The sequence below is a fragment of the Ursus arctos genome, unplaced genomic scaffold (genome assembly GCF_023065955.2).
Source record: "Ursus arctos isolate Adak ecotype North America unplaced genomic scaffold, UrsArc2.0 scaffold_26, whole genome shotgun sequence".
Taxonomy (NCBI): domain Eukaryota; kingdom Metazoa; phylum Chordata; class Mammalia; order Carnivora; family Ursidae; genus Ursus; species Ursus arctos.
Genome location: NW_026622941.1, coordinates 22,883,932 through 22,900,921, shown reverse-complemented (window position 1 = coordinate 22,900,921; position 16,990 = coordinate 22,883,932).

Sequence of the window (16,990 nt, the reverse complement as noted above, 5' to 3'; positions counted from 1 at the left end):
GTGATCTGTCCCAATGATTGCCAAGTACAGCAAAACCTAAGGTTTTTCATCGAGTTACTATAAACTGACTTAAAAGTGTCAAAGCGTTCAGTGACCCTCTTCTTCCAACCCTGTCAACCCGTGAAAATACTAGCCTTTGTCAAGGAGTTCTGTGCAGAGTTTGGAAGGTCCAGGTGAAGGTTATTAGTCAAGTTCTCTAACAGCATCAATGCTCAAATCCCACAAGAGTGACAAAGATAGAGCTGTCATTCCTGAGGGTGATGACATACATTCACTGGAACTTATATGATTTATCAGTTGAGACAGCAGTCTCCTTCAGGGGAGAAAGTGTCTCTTCTACATCAGTTTACTAACAAGCCAGAAAAAAAAAAAAAAAAAGGCTTGGAGGAACAGGGAATTTTCAATCTTTATAATTATTTTTCTGCTAAGCTGATTCGGTTTGATTGTAAGCATATTTTTAAAATCAAGAATCTGATTCCATGGCATGGCATATCATCGTCGCCCTCCACCGTGGTAACTTAGCTTTAGATGAGATGTTCTCTCGTAGCCTGACTTTATTTATGGTGGTGATGACTTGCAGGATCACATTCTTATAACCAGAAAACCCATAGCCAAGTGAGGACGCTTTTTAAGTGTATATAGAACAGTCCCTGGGCTTATTTTCCAGTCATATCTGTATGCAACAGGGACAGTGTTGACTGAAACCCATGGTCATTCTCTCCAAAGTCACTTAAGTCTCCGTGGTCACTACATCAATAGGATTTTTGAAAAATCTACGAGAGTAATTCATGTGAAAAAATTTTAGGGTTATAAGATTCAGGCAGAAAGTACCCCAAATGCAGTGTAGCTATTTTTTAAACTGAACTGATTCAATTGAAAAGAGGCAATTAAAATGCATTTATGTTTTATTTTTAAAGATTTATTTTTTTGAGAGAGAAAGCATGAGCGGGGGCAGGGGGAGAGGGAGAGAGAACTTCAAGCAGACTCCCCACTGAGCATGGAGCCTGACTCGAGGCTGGATCCCAGCACCCTGGGATCATGACCCGAGCCAAAGCCCAGAGTTGGACGCTCAATAAGCCACCCAGGTTCCCCTAAACTGCATTTGTTTTGAAGAGAGCTACAATCTAGTAAACATTTCTTGATGTTCATGATACAATCGTAAATGGAGGTGGTATATACTTTTAATCTCTGGCTTCTTTCAAACCATGGCTGGAGGTAACAAAACCTCTTTATTAATATGCAGGTTGCCCAATAATTAAGAGAATGGTTAAGGGACATCAACTGACCCTGTGATTTTAAACCAGTTACTTAAATTCATGAAAAAAAAGGAGATCACAGCAGCACCAGCTTCATGGGTTATAAGGATTCATGAGTTAATATTGTAAAGAGTTTACGACAGTTCATGTGTAAAGTGTGAGCTAATGAGTGAGCCCAAAGACAGGGAGGAGCTAATAGATACTTCACAAAAATGTACAAAGAAGGTGCAGTGATCAGGTCCCTCCGTGCCTGGGGGAGGTGGTGAAAGTCCCTAGATCCAGACCAGTGGCGCAGGACAAGTGGCATAATCTAACTTTCCCAGGCTGTTTAGGGTTAGTTAAGTGTGATCTAGTCAAACCTGGAGGTAAAATCCACGGCTAGACCAAGCAATGATTGATGAAAAATTGAGAAGTATTTAGATGGTTTTAGTTTTCAGAAATGTAAGTTTAGATCCATGTTCTATAGGAATCCAACTACGATGGTTAATTTTGTCACCTTGACTAGGCTATTTTGCCTGGTTATCTGGACAAACACCAGCCTAGAAGTTGCTGTGCAGAAGGTATTTTTTAGATGTGATTAACATCTAAATGGGTAAAATTGGAGTAAAGTAGATTACTCTCCACCATGTGGGTGGGCCTCATCCAGTTGAAGGCCTTACAAGCAAACATAGGTTTCCCAAAGAAGAAGGAATCCAGTCTTAAGACTGCAACATAGAAACCGTGCCCAAGTCACCAGCCTGATTCAAGACTGGAACATTGACTCTCACCTGAGTTTTCTGCCTAACAGCTTGTCCTACAGATTTTGGACTTGCCAGACCCCACAATTGCTTGAGTCAATTCCTTAAAATAAACATCTCATGAGAGATGTATCTCTCAAAATATATGATATATATTGCATATTATACATCTATAGTTTCTATATATAGACTGGTTCTGATCCTCTGCAGAACCCCGAATAATACAAAAACAAATAACATTCTTAGAGTTTCCTCTTTTTTTTTTTTCACTTATTTATTTGAGGGAGGGAGAGTGAGAGAGAGCACAAGTGGGGGCAGGGGCAGAGGGACAAGCAGACTCCCTGCTCATTGGGGATTCGGACACAGGGCTCAATCCCAGGACCCTGAGACCATGACCTGAGCCAAAGTCTGACACTTAACCGACTGAGCCACCCAGTCACCCCTAGAAGTTTCTTCTTCTAAGAAAGAAAGTCATGTGTTGTATTATTCCCTTTTGACTCAGGTATCTAAGGCACGCCTAGCATTGAGAAAATTGTTAATCGCGTGAGGCGTCAACAATAGCCTGCTCTAATTGTGAACAGTACTTAGGAGGAAGTAAGAATTTCAGGACAAGCAATGGTGCACAACCCAAACCAGCTAAATGAAGGCAGATTATCACAAGTGAAAACGTCAGACACCAGGGAGGGAAATATTTGAGTGTTGGGCCATCAAATGCCCCATAAAATGTTGTTAGCTTAGCATTTCCGGCTTGAATCTATGCCCTGAGAATACAACATGGCTAAAAGGAGGTGGAAAGAACTCCTTTCTGGTATAATTGAGGGATGTTGTTATTTTGACAGGTAAATAGCCTTCTCATGATAAAAATCAGCTTCATAGATTTACTAGCTGTATGGCTACCACGATTATCACAAGAGTCTTCTGGACCCTGCTGACTTCACACAACATGGCAACCAGGTTCAACCCCATACTTACTGATGCTTTCGCTACCACGCTTAATTTAAGAGTCATCTTTTATAGTCACTTGGACTTTTATTTACCTATCTTCCCAATATATTAAAGTTATATTTTGCAAGACAGTTTCTGTAAACTCTTGAATAAAAAGAATAAATAGGTCTGCTTCTCCAGTGAGATTTGACATGGCAATTTAAAAGGCAATAAGAAGCCAAATGAGGTTAAGTGATGGGGGCAGAGATCATCCAAAATAGCTCCTCACCAGTTTGGTTTTTCTCACAGAGGAGAAGGTGATTTCAAATTTCGTATGAGAAGGAACAGTATTTTTCTTGGACTTGCTTTTGTCATAATCGTGAGGTTAACGTTTGCATTTTTTGTAAGGGTATCCCCACCCTCCAGCCCCCAAGTCTAATGCAAACTTTCCTTAACAGCAATAGTCCTCCCCCTCCTGATACTATTTAACAATTATTCTTGCTAATCATTTGAACGGTTAGCCTTTAGTCAAGTGTACGAAGGCCACAGCTCTGCATTTAAGCCTCCCCTTTCATCTAGGTGGCTATGAGAACTCGTAATTCTTTATGCCAATGTTTGCTTCTCCCACTTGACTAGTAACTCTTCAAAGGATTACAATCCACTCTCCTATCTTCCCAGAGAAAAAAAATCTTTAGTCATACGTGAGCAGTATGTACTAAGCATCTTGGATGGTGCCTAGCATCCAGTAGGCAGCTTCACACCTTCCCTTCTCAAAGCACCACTTAGCTCCAAGTATTGAAGACTTCTTGTCTGAAGGCTAAGTCTCAACCAATTCCTGAGTTCATTGGGAATACGTCTGATAGTGCATTTACAGCTGCAGTTCAGGGGCATGAAATTAGCTTTACTGCCCTAATCCCAGCATCTGGTGTCTCTTGGATGAGCCCCTGATCCCAGCCAACTTTCTTTTTAACTCTCAACCTGCATGTCCATTCATCCTGATTAACTGGATTTCTGCCCTGGTATAGTTCTTCTCTGTGGTATTCACTCTGCTCACAGCCTCAGCCTGTTTGACCCGGCCCAGTTATCATCTCAGGCCTGGACTTTGTCTCTTCCCACCCAGTTTCGATATAGATTGACACCTTTGGAACAAAATCACTGCCTCTTGGCTCAATTACCATTATTGCTGGACCCCATCAACCAGACTAACTCTTTGTTATGAAAAATGGCCTTGATTAGCCCTGAGTTTGCCATAACCCCTTGGGCATGGTGATTTAGGCTGATCCCTACTTCCTCCACAGGCTAGAGGCTTGCCTGGCACTGCTTTGTCTGCCAGCTTGCTCTTGAGGTCTCAACTTGCAAAAGCTCCCTTCTTGCCCCGAAGAGACATAACCATTTAGCGTTGAAAATCATCTCAGCTTCCTGTTGCCTGGGCTTAATTTAATCTAATTTAATTTAATTTTTTCAGAGAGTGTCTTGTAAAATCTAAAATAGCAACTGCCAGATGAGTTTAGAAGTTATCTAAAGCCTTGCTACTCAAAGCATCATTACCAGACCTCCAGCAGCATCAGCATTTCCTAGACCCTTGTTAGAAATGCAGAATCACAGGCCCCTCCACAGACCTACTGAATCAGAAGCTGCATTTTAACCAAATGATTCATCTGCACATTCAAATTTGAAAGCACCGATCCTAACACTTCTCAATGAACAGAGTCACACCAAACGGAGGTACTACTAAGAAATCATTGTGAGGGGAGAAACAAGATTCATTTAAAAGGCAGAATCAATTTTGTAAAGAAAGACATTCATTCTGAAGAAGTGATTTTCCATCACTGTGCTCAAGGTAGCCTTGAGTTTGCTCAAAACGCAACATATACAGGTCTGATTATGAAATGTGCCTCCTAAATTGCTAATGCCTTCTGACTTTTTCCTGGCACTTCCTTTCTGTCTCGGCCTCAAGTGAGTAAATTATCATGGTGGTCTCTGAAAATTACCACACAGGAAACAACAGGAGACTCTTAATTACTGAATTCCTGCACACTATTTATTCTTTATATTTAGAGCCATTGGAGAGCCTCTGGGCATATATACACAATTAAAAAGATAAACAAGATTCCCAGCCAAGTTGCAGCTGTTCTTAAGTTTCTTGGAATACTAAGCTCGATAAGTGCTTCCTTTTATATTAAAGTAAGTTCTCTGCCAATGACGGTTGCCTGATGACCCGAGGGACTCAAGTGTTCTTGCGAGGTGCTGCAGGTATAGCACTTGGCCCAAGGGATCCCAGGGAGCTATCCTTCCCAGTTCTGAGTCTAGGTTTCCTAGACTCTGAAATTACGATGTGGAGAATCAAGTCAGTTAGGGTTAGCTCTTACCAGAAACATGGTTCCTTGTTATATTTGTAGACCAGAAGTAATGCTTAGATTGGGCTGGACTGCATCTGAACCAGTAAGATAGGAGGAATTTATTCCTTTATAACTCTTGCCAGAACAGGAAAAGCAGCTGGCCCTTTTTGGAGATCGTTCTAATGTCTGAAGTGTTAGGAATTTTTTTCTCTAAAGTCTAAGTCCTTTTTGATGCCAAAGACATTTTCACATTCTATCTACAGACAGGCATCTACAAACTGAAGAAAATCTAAGTTTCCCCATATAACATCCTTCCATGTGATATAATATTATTATTCAGCTATCAACAATTTTTGCTTCCCTCAGTGAGATTCTAATTTTCCTCTTTGTGTCTCATGTTTTCTCTTCAACTTTTGTGCCTGTTCCATTATGCCTCTGAAAGCTCTCTGCTTCTCTCACCTGTCGAACTCCGTGCCTGGACAGTGAGCTTTAGTGACATTCTTGTCAGTGGAGAGGACACAGTCCTTTTAAGTGCCTTTCCTTTTGTACTTCCTGATATGATGCTCCTCTTCCTACATTGCTTTGCTCCTTCTAGGTAACTAGTTGCAGTTATTTCTTCAGTGTCTTTTTTCTTTCTGGCCCTGGTGGTTATCCCGATCATTGTCCCTTAGCAACCTTGTTTGAGATACTTCCTCCGGTATGCCAATAAACATCATTTTGAGGTGTACTTCTAACTCACAGATGTTCTTTTGTCACAAAAATGAAATTTGGTGCCACCAGTGACTAAACAAAAAGGAAACTCAAGGAAGTTGTGTGATGCTGAGCATGGACTGAAGTCGGGAGTTCTGGATTTGAGATTCTTACCCCCGTGTCCTCCACCAGCTCCACTGGCTACATGATCTCAAACAGATCAACTCTTCTAAAAAGAAGGGCTTCCACTAGTGGACCCCTAAAGTCCCTTCTTGCTCTCAGCCTCCTTAATTCTGAGAAATCTGTCATTAAAGGATTCAGTCTTTTCCATGATCTTTTCCATCCCTTCCCTCCTCCTTCATTTCCCTGTTTTAAGTGCTTACTTGTTTAAATGTGAGTCTTAGGAGAGACTCTGAAGGTAATCATCTACTTAAAAAAACTCTTAAGAAATACACAAAATCCAAAACATTATGAACATGAATTCTTAATCATTCTTGAATCCACATCACAACTTCAATAAATAAGATATTACCATGAAAGTTTAATCTTCTGGATATCCTCTCATATATAGCAATTCCCTCTCTACCCCTAAGAGGTACCCTCTCTTCAAGATCATTACATAGTTTTTAATGTAAATTTAAGTCATAATTTTACTCCTACAAGAAATATTATATCTAAGCCTTATCTCTAATAATAAAATAAGTAAGTTGTATATACCTGCAGCAGAATTTTTGGCAGATGGAAAACATGCGGGGAGCAAGGTGTCCTTCCCACTAGTATGAGCTAGCTCTGAGAATCATAATACACATTTTGTCCTCTGTATATCAACAAATGGATTTCCCCTGTTGCTGGTGCTTTATTTACATACATAGGGCTCTACAAACAGTACTAATTCCAGGAAAAGCATTGTTTCTAACAAAGTGACGGGGTTTTGTTTAGTTTTGTTTTGTTTTCAAAAAAATTCGTTCTCGATCTCTTTCACCAAAAGACCTGGGGTTGTTTATGAAAAGGACAATTATAATGCCATTATTTTAAAATTAATTACAAAGAAGAAAACAAGTTCAAAGGCAAATACAAAAATATATTAGCTCTTGGGGCTAATTCAAACTTTGTGACCTGATTCTGTGCAAAGTGAACAGATTCTAACTGATTTACAACTGGAAACATACCAACGCTTCAGAGGAAGACAAAGACTGTTTCAGTTCCTAAAACAATAAAAGTTCTCAAAAAGGACAGCCAAGTATGCTTATGAGAGATACAGTTTTAATCACCTTCCTTGAATTACAGTGATTGTAATAGCAAGTAGAGAACCACAAAGCTAATTCATTGGCTGAATTGCTCCCTCATATGATCTTAGAGCTTATCCCAGACCTTCAGGGTCACTCACATGTAGTTGAAACACTCAATGCTAAATTCTCAAACGTCACCAAAGTACATCGTATTCTTAAACTCCTATGTGTCAGTCACAGGAAATAGGCAGTATGGTAATAATTAGAAGTCTTCACAAATATTCTGGTTTTCCTCCTTCTGGGCCCCTGTTAAGATTGCAATTTCCTGCCCCACTGAAGTTAAACTTGGTCAGTGACTTGCTTCAGCCAATAAAATGTGAGTGGAAGTGACACATGTCATTTCCAAGTGGAAGCATTTAATTGGTGGTGCTCAACTGCAAACTGCCTTTTTCCTACCTCAGTGATTATGGGATCATGAGTTCGCATGCGGCCTCTGTCATCCTAGCTCCCTGGGAGATCAGAGTAAGCAGAAACCCCTGCTGACCCATGCTGGACATGTTGCATGAATGAGAAATAAACCTGGATGGAGTCACTGAGATTTGAAGGTTGTATATTATTGGAGTTTAACATCGTCCCTCTTGGTTATTATAGAACAGAGAAATCCCTTAAAATATATTTATTTGATTATTCTGTCAAGTCAGGTTTTATTTCTTGAGGCTAGCTATGCCCATTTCTTCCCATTGATGAGTGCAAAAAAAAAAAAAAAAAAAAAAAAAAAAAAGCCTGGTTACAGTGTCTATAAAAGGATATCACCACCAGTTTACCCATAAATATGATTTACTCCTTGTTTCCTGTGAAAATAATCCACGTATGAACTCTACGTGAAAATGTCTCCAGCAACACACACTGGCAATTTGGGAAGATCTCATGACTAGTCGCATGGGAACTAGTTGACTAGTTAAAGGAGAAGAGCAGATCATTAAATCCCAAATCTAGAGGGTCAAGTAACAAAGTCAGATAGAAGGAAGTTGGCTGTGTTTGCTTCTGAGATGCCCAGCATCCGCCATCGATGTGGACCGCTTCCTGCACGCCATCCTTACAGGCACGGAGCGCTCTTTGGTGATAAAAGAAAGGGGGGGGATAGGTACTCACACGAAGTATTTTTAATTATCTGTTAATTGGATGAAATGGCAATTGAAGTGCCTAAAGGCCATATGCATATTCATAGATTGTCTTCAAAGGGTACAATTACCAAAGACGATGAAACAGATTATGAGTTAATATTGGATTGTGATTTGGGGCGGAGGAGGGTGAGGCAAGTTCAGATATCTTCCTCCAAATAGCTGCTAAGATTAATTTGTCTCTCTGGTTTTATATGATAATGTGTGGTGGTACGATTTGCCCGAGAGCGTAGCATGTTTGTCCAAGGAAAAGTTCCAGAGTGGGCAGTCACTGGCAATTTTCCTGATTGCTCTACGCGCACAATACTCTTGAGGTGCAAGATAAATATCTTACTCCATATAAAAGTTTAGATAATATTTTCCATGATATTCATGTCTAATATTATTTCCACCAGAAATAAGTATTTCTGCTTGTGGTAAGGATTAAATATAATATTCCCTTTGTGAATTTCCACAGGAACATAAAAACAATATTTTTGAAAGCAGTAGCAAAATTTTCTTTCAGAGCTCCCAAAAAGAGTACGGAAAAGAGATCTGGGGATACCATGGTGAAGTCCTCCCTCTGCCTTGAGGAATATTTTGACATTTAAGATTTAATGTTCAAGTGACAATGTAGGAAGCAGAAGTTCAAATTCCACAGGGCCCAGGAGTGGATGGGAATTGCAGACACTTTATTCTGTCTGCCCTTGTTCTGCTCAGCTGATGAGGTTGGTGCAGGGGAAGATGTGGAAGGGGAAAAAAGCCACCCGTATCCCCAGGGTGCCCTTTAAGTGCCTGAGTTTTTGCCACTATTTTCCTGCCACTTCGGATAATGTAAGGCAGCTGGTGAAATATAAATGCTCAGTGACCACGGTTTGGAGATTTCCAACAATAAAGTATTTTCACTGACTTTGTTGAGTCCATCTGAAAGAGCCATTGACTTTCTAAAAACTGTATTTTAAATTAATAGACTTTCTCTTTTAGAGCTGTGTTGAGTTTACAGTTCCCATGTACTTCTTCCTTCCCCCCATTTTCCTATTATTAATGTATTGCAGTAGTATGGTACATTTGTTACAATTGATGAACCAATAGTGATACATTATTATGAACTAAACTCTATACTTGGTGTTCACTTTCTGTGTTGTATGGTTTTATGGATTTGACAAGCGCATAATGTCATGTATCCACCATATAGTATTATATGGGATACTTTCACAGTCCTAAAAATCCCCTGTGAGAAAAAGTGACTGTATGGTTATTTTAGAAGCGTGTTCCCAGCCTCGTTCCCCTTGGAACAGTCTAGTTGTACCAGGCTGTATGTTGTGTACCAAGAAGTGCTCTGAAATAATGAGATGCATGGCACGGCAGTCAAGTAAGTTGGCCCTGCTCTGCCACTGTTGAGTCATTTAGCCTTTCTCATCTGTAAAATGGGGATAAGAACTGTACTTCATAAGTATTGAATGAGATTACACATGCAAAGGACTTAGAACAGTGCCAAGCAGGTAACAAGCACTCCATACATTTTAGTTGAAATGGCTATTTAAAAATGAATATAGGTACACAACCAAAACACACACACCAGTACAAGTTAAAGTAGGAAAATCTGAATAAACACAGTGGATTGTATCAATATCCTGGTTGTGACGGAATCCCCCAGGATTGTAACATAGTATCTATGACTGGGGGAAGGTGGGTAAAGTATATCCAGGATCTCTCTGTATTGTTTCTTACATGTAGAACGTGACTCTACAATCAACTCAATAATAATTAATAATAATAATTCCAGTTTAGAATAATTAAAGCAGGGACAGGGGGGCGGTGTTAGAGGTATTGCTGAAGATTTATAAGGACATTAGAGATAAAGCAACGGTCATGTGGAGTGATCGGTCACACTCTGGCTGGGAACCAAAACTGACTGTCAAGACCTTTGGGAAAACTTGGAGAAATTTGAATATGGAATGGGAATTAAATGCTCTTAGGGAACTTTGTTCTTTATTTTTGTTAGGAGTGGTCCAGGCATTATGGTTATAGAAGGGGAAAAAATGAATTTAGCTGCTCAACTCTCCATGGCCTTGAGCTGCAGTCTGCGGCAAGCTGATTACTAGGAAACCTCCTAACATACTCTTCACTTTAGGGTTATAACCACTGCCACGCTCACGGTGTCTGCTCGAATTTTCTAGGAGAGAGACTCAATAAGCCGCAGCAGGCCGTGATTTTGCCCAGGACCTAAGCCTTCAGATACAGCAAACAAAAAGTCTTTCTCTAAGAGGGTCACCAGCTCTCCAAGACACATTCTCAACCAGGGATTATTAATCATACATCATGTGCAGGCTTTCTCCCAAAACGAACTACCCAGATATGAAACAGAATAACAGGCCCTACTGAGCATTCGGCTTCCTTGAATTTAAATGCCACCATGTATTGCCAACAAGAGAAATGAACGAGTAGTTATTGCTCAGCACAGCGATGGCCTGTGTATTGTAGACAGCTAACTTTCGACTTGACTTCAGCAGAGGCGTTTAATGTTCCTGTTCGTAAAACACTTTGTTCACATCAACAGCTGTGTCTTGGGAGTTTCCTTATTGTCCAGCTTTCTAGTTCTTGCAATTCATGTGAGCATTTCCAAGTGTGGAAGTTTGGGGAATGCCTTTTCACCTACTGAAAGACTCACACTGCTTAGAAGTTTCTATGTCTGCTCAAAGAACTGTAAAAACATATGCATTTTTTCGCTAAACAGCTTTTGTCAACCAGACTTCTCTCTCCTTGATCATTTCTGACAAAGTTACCAGCACGAACATGCCTGTGCTATTCCTGCAACTGTTACATTAAACCAAAATTTTAAGGGTCTTTTGAAATCAAATGTGAGAATAAGCTCCCGTGAGGTTTGTTCACTGAGTATAAATATACATATATATGTATTTCTATTCCTATTTTAAAAATTATATGTTTTTAAATGTATGCTTTACAGATCGGATATTTATGATAGGTACCATCCCCTCTGTTGCCCCAGTAGTAGCTCTGAACGCTCATGGAGTCACTTTTTTTTTTTTTTTTAAGATTTTATTTATTTATTTGACAGAGATAGAGACAGCCAGCGAGAGAGGGAACACAAGCAGGGGGAGTGAGAGAGGAAGAAGCAGGCTCATAGCGGAGGAGCCTGATGTGGGGCTTGATCCCATAACGCCGGGATCACGCCCTGAGCCGAAGGCAGACGCTTAACCGCTGTGCCACCCAGGCGCCCCATCATGGAGTCACTTTTACTAGAGTAAATAGAACAGTTAAATCACAGACAAGTAACCTGAGCCACTGAATTTAGTTTTTTTCTCGGTTGATATCATTTCTTTCATCAGCTTCAAGTATATATTATGGGTTATCCCTCCTTTGTTCTCAATGATAAAATTGTCTCATGCGTTAAAGTTTTGTTTTGTTTTTTCCCTACATCCTGAGAATGCGGAGGTCTTTGTTTAGGTGATGCTTTAGCCATCCCAGTTTTCCTTCTTCCAACAAAAAGTGGGGAGTGTAGGGAGTTTGTAAGCAAGTAATTTCCAAGTCCTCTTCAGATCCCGTGTTCTAAGAATCAACTCAGTATTCGTCCAGAAGAATACTCAGAAAACTATCCTATCTAATATCTGTTTAAAAATTATAATTTCTATCTTCCAAACTACCTTTCTCAACTTGAAATGTCCCAGTTGGTTTAGCTTTCCCCAGACTTAAATTTTTCCTGGCACGAAATTAAAGTCATTTTGGTAAATTGTAGCTTGCTTTACCTTGAAACCCATTGGAGCTTGAAGGCAAATATTTTCCGATAAATAAAATATCATTTTTCCTATGAGTAAGTGAACATGAAACATTACTTTGAGAGAGGGAAAAGGTACAACTTACAACTATATTAAGTCAAGAAGATTTTAATAAATTGCCAAATGATAGCAGCAGCATTAGTTATGCTAAGAAAAATATGGCTCTTTAAAGTAAATCTGTCTTTGGAAGATGAAAGTAAGGAATATCGTGCTATAGCTTTCTCTTAGATCCTTTCATTGAGGGCATTTAATTTGAGTGCTTTCCCTACATGCACACACACACAGACACACAGACACACAGACACACAGACACACACACCCCTTCAGTAGTATCACTTAGAAACTAAATACCTGGATTAAAATGTATGAATAGACAGATAGATAGATATAACCTAATACAGTGTCATTGGTAGTTTTAAAATTATGGACCAAGGCAGTTCTACCTGCATATAAACAAACAAACAAACAAGCAAATATTTTTAAAATATATAAACTGGTTTGTTTCTCTCTGTTTAATATTGGCCCTTATGACTTTAATTGAAGTGCTTGCTCTCATTTATCCTTTGTTATAGCTGTATGACAGTTAGTCACACATAAGTGCCCCCCCCATTAAGTGTTGCTTAAATACCCTCCCCCCCATTAAGTGTTACTAGATTTGTTTAGTTTGGTTTTGGATGTAAGCTCCTAAAAGCTTGTGCTTTTCAGCATGGTCCTAAAAAGTACCATGTTTAGTACTGCTGTAACTTATCTCACGGCTCAGTATTTTGGGCTTTTCAAAGGTAAAAGACTAACTTTGTTCTCTTCAAAGAGCAAAATCTGTCCTCATACAAAATCGGTCTTTTAGTAGAGAAATCAGCATTCTTCAATGTGAAGAAGATGATGAACAATTTTTTGGAGTATAGCTTCTGTACCTTCCTCCAATAAGAGTGTAAATTAATATTTTATTTTAAAGCCTTTCCAGGCAACCTTTGTTATTTTCACTTTTATCTTGTCCTTATTTTGGCTTTTCTAAAATAATCTAATTTTCATTGCTTGAGTAGCTTGAGCATACATTTCCTGATAAAATGCACTTTCCAACTCCTACTCATTTCACTTAACGTTTAAAACTTGTCTTATCTCCAGCTATTAAAGTGGTCCTCATTGATTTTGGCTGCCAGAATCACTCAAGGTTATTCTTTGCATCAGACTTTGCATAGGATACTTTGTTGTTGTTGAAGTACACGCAAATTACTTTTTTAATTTCAAAAAGCCAAGTAGGCCTTTTTTCCTCTCTTAAATTAGCTTTGAAGTCTGACTTGTTTCCACCCAATACAAAGGTGTATTGCTCCTGCTGTAGATTTTCACGCCTCCTCATCAGTGACTTCTCTCAACATCCTCTTTCTACCTTTCAAGTCCTAGTCTTTGCCAGTAAGTCCCTGAGAATTCTTACAGTCTAGTAAACAGAAAATGATATCTTCTCCTCAAGAAACGAATAATTTTATGCAGGAAAAAAGGCTAGGGAAGGTCAAACATTACCTGAGCTTGTTAAGAATGGGTAGAATTAATTTGGGAATGCTTCTTAGATTATGTGGCTTCACTATTGCAGTTCAGGAGTATAGCTGGACAGACAACTTCCCAGAGATTTCTCACTTCCTCACAATATTAGAATACTTCTTCAGCCAATTTCTTATATTTATCAATTTTGACTTTATAGTCCTACTATGGCACTGGAGGAAACTGATGTGATTATAGCCGTGGATTGCACACGGCGACCCTCTAGTTTAACGGATGTGCATCTTTTCCCCTCCTTTGGGAAAAGCAAAGAGGTTCAGAAGATGTAGTTTTATCAGTGTGATTTTATGAGTTCATGTGAGATGAGATGAACTCTCTTCTTTCTAGGTTTGAATGAGAGGTGATTAAGACAGAAAGGAATTGAACATCTGAGCAACAGATGTTCCACAAGAAATTCTCAGCAGTAAACCAGGGAACACAGAAGGTGTCACATGCAACACACATAGGTGGTGAGAATGAACAAATGGACGCCAGGGTGGGCAGAGGAGGAATGAAGCAATAGGTAACAAAGAGGCCGGGCCAAGTGTGTGAAAAGAATGTTTCTATAAAGTGGTTGATGGATTGCAAAGAGGAGGTACTTTTTATTTTTACTTAATTTAGGCTATGTTTAGGTGTTAACCTAATTACTGTTTACTTCCATGCAAAATGAAAGAGTACATCCTTGCACAGAATGTTTGTCTAATGCCCATAAGTCACAAGTTTTGTGGATAAATATTTCAAAAAGAAAGTATTTTCTCTAATGGGTTTTGACTAAGACACTGTTTGAGATATTTAGTGGCTCACTTATAAAAATTAAAAATTCTCTCTTTGGTATTCTTCTCTCCTTGCATGTCCTAAGGCCCATATCATTTTCCTGACTTGCTTTTGAGTGCTTTTTGCATACCAGGTAGCAAACAAGTCCAGGGCTTATCAATGTATTATGTCTGTTCTCATGGCCTTAATTTTGCCTTATTTTTTAAAATGAGTAATTGGTTTATGAGGGAGTTTTAGAAGTATTTCAACTAAACACCAAGAGCATTGATTAATTTCTAGAGGCAGAAAAATGGGGCCCATTTTATTGTTAAGGAAAGATTAAGGATTCCTCTTTGGTTACCAGGAAGCATTCATTGTGATCATTGCAATGTAATAGCCATTGTCCTATTACATAGAAACAAATGGAAATTCATTCAAACTTGAAAACGGTGTTACATAAATAATTGTACTTATTTAGATTTAGTAGTTGGTTATTTTTAAGCTAAATTTGGTGATAAATACACAAACTTGCATAATATTGCTCAGCTTATAGAAAAAGAAGAATAAAGAAACAAATTCTCAAAGGATGTGATCATTCCTCTCAAGCGACTTGAGAAAGCTTTACCTTTGGGATGGAAACAAGGACAGCTTGACCAAAGAAAACGCAATCACCAATCATCTTTGAAGCAACCAATGGTTAAATGCAAAAAAAGCATTGTTTCTTGCATTTGACTGAAGAATGAGCTGCAATGTTTCTTGCTTTAAGCAGTTAAACATCTAAAAAATAGCATAGAGTGTTCCTCACAAATAATTACATTCTCTGAATCCTTCTCTCACTAGCTAGTTTTCAAGATGGGTGTGTTCTCTTTTATTGTTTCTTTATCAGCATTTAAATGATCTTAAAGTTACTATTAAACTTTTATTGATTGATTGATCTATTTATTTATTTATTTTTAAGAGAGAGAGCGAGCATGTGTATGCAGGGTGTGTGTGCAGGTGCCCAAGGCAGGAGGAGGGGTAGCGAGAGAGGGAGAATCTCAAGCAGACTCCATGCCCAGCACAGAGCCCGATGCAGGGCTTGATTTCAGGACCCTGAGATTATGACCTGAGCCAAAACCAAAAGTTGGACATTTAACTGATTGAGCCACCCAGGTGCCCCACTATTAAATCTTTTACATTAGATGTAACAATTTGAAACACCTCATATGACATTATAATTATTTTTGATAGTTTTAGTACTCAGGTTTTGTGTGCACATGTCTCTAGAAATGCTTCTATATTTTAACTATTTAGTGAAAATTTTTAGAAACAGAGCTTAGAAATTTTTATATGGACATTTTATGCATTTAAGCTCCTAAGTATATTTGAAACTCTTCCTAATGCTGACATGGTTTGGTTTATCCTTTGGTATGGTTTTATTTTTGTCTATATTTTATAATATATACAGGGAATTTGTCATTTCTCAAGAGGATTTAATTGCCAACTAACTTAATTGCCAATTTAACATGGCTTTATGAGTTCTGGATATATTTCTAAAATGTACATGGTACTATGTATTGGTAAGTACATCAGTCCTCTTCCAAAGGGGATAGGATGTCAGTTTATTTTATTATTATTTTTTTTTATTAAAGATTTTTATTTATTTATTTGACAGAGATAGAGACAGCCAGCGAGAGAGAACACAAGTAGGGGGAGTGGGAGAGGAAGAAGCAGGCTCATAGAGGAGGAGCCTGACGTGGGGCTCGATCCCAGAACGCCGGGATCACGCCCTGAGCCGAAGGCAGACGCTTTAACCGCTGTGCCACCCAGGCGCCCCAGGATGTCAGTTTAATTCTAACTTGATTTTATTTAGAATATGGACCAGAGACAGATAAGGACTTGAACTTACTTTAAAAATTCATGGTATAATGTCTGTCTCATTTCCAAACATGACTGTTTTGGTGTGTATTTATGTAATGATGGTGTAGAGTGGGTAGGGCATAGGGCAGTGAGTTACGTTGGTACCAATTACACATGGTCAAGAACCATCAACTCATATCTCAAGTGGCCTGAGGCAATGTTGCTATAACATTTTCTCAAAATGGACTTCTCTTTGCCTGAGAAGAGTAAAATAATATAGTGTAAGTTAGCTGAGGAAATTACTATGTGCTCGTGAGCCCTGAGAGAAATAGGTCATCTTCTTACTACAGAAATCAGATAGTAAGCCCTTATGAAACTTAGTATGGTATTTCTTGCTTTTCAGTTATTTTCTTGCCAGACTTGTGGCTTTCATATTCATGGTAGGCAACGTGTAAATATTCGACTATGGCAAATTCTGGACTCTTAATAGCCTGGTAAGAACGAGCAGGAGGAGAGAACACGGTGGGTGACTAAGCAGAGTCAAAAGACAGTGAAACATGGGAAATAGACATGGGTACACTGGATTGTCTGTTAGCAATCAGCCTCACCACTGTCTGCTTTTACATTCTTCTCCTGCAGGGGAGAACTCTGAAAATACAATTCTCAGAACCCCTTTCCAATATGTTTCTAGGTTAGAATCTGCTAAATGACAGACATTTACATAAGATTTGAAGGG